General features: G+C 40.6%; 1 pseudogene; it reads left to right on the top strand.

Moving 5' to 3' along the window:
• LOC103367085 (trace amine-associated receptor 1-like) overlaps window positions 1-1,022 on the top strand; it is a 10,229-nt pseudogene that overhangs the window by 7,750 nt on the left and 1,457 nt on the right.

Genomic DNA, 1,022 nt, shown 5'->3' on the forward strand with positions numbered 1-1,022 from the left:
ATCTTTCACATTTTCTTCATGTTACAGATTGATTTTGCAGAAAACACATGGATCAAGAGTTGACTGTCAGTAGCAGTTCTGTTGTTAGTGCCATACATCCCTGCTATGAATCAAACAATGAGTCTCACACATTTACAAGCAACCCTTCCATAACATGTGTGTTGTTATATCTGTTCCTTGGTTCACTGTCTGTGGTCACAATATGTGGAAACCTTCTTGTAATAATCTCCATCATTTATTTCAAACAGCTCCACATCCCTACAAACTACCTCATCCTCTCTCTGGCAGTGGCTGACTTGCTTGTAGGAGTTTTAGTTTTTCCTTCCAGCATGGCCTTCACTGTCACCGCATGTCTGCACCATGAGGATTTAATGTGCAAAATACGGGACAGCTTTGATGTATTATTGTGCACATCTTCTATTCTGAACTTGTGCTGCATTTCCATAGACAGATACTATGCAGTGTGTCAGCCTCTGACATACAAAAGTAAAATAACTGCTCGTGTTACTGTGATTATGATTCTGGTGAGTTGGGGCATTTCTGCTTTTATATCAGTTGGTATCGTAACTGGAGGATTCAGCCAAGGTACATGTGAAGAAATGTGCCCTGTTGATGTTACAGTGGCAAACATTATGGGACCTGTTTTCTCGTTTTACTTTCCAGCGATTATAATGCTCTGTATTTACCTCAAAATCTTCCTGGTTGCACAGAAACAAGCAAACAGCATCCAGAATGTAACAAAGTCTGGAGCAGCTGTCAGTAAGATGGAGAGGAAGGCCACCAAAACTCTGGCTATAGTTATGGGTGTTTTCCTGTTATGTTTGACTCCTTACTTTCTATGTGTTGTCTTCCAGCCCTTTGCTGATCGCCCTGCACCAGTCCCTGTGATTGAAACACTTAACTGGCTCACACTGTCCAATTCAATGCTGAATCCATTAATTTATGCTTTCTTTTACAGCAGGTTCAGATCAGCTTTCAGAATGATCATATCTGGCAAAATATTTCAGGGAAATTTTGCTAAC

Source organism: Stegastes partitus, unplaced genomic scaffold (assembly GCF_000690725.1).
Source record: "Stegastes partitus isolate 25-593 unplaced genomic scaffold, Stegastes_partitus-1.0.2 Scaffold1014, whole genome shotgun sequence".
NCBI classification, from domain to species: Eukaryota; Metazoa; Chordata; class Actinopteri; family Pomacentridae; genus Stegastes; species Stegastes partitus.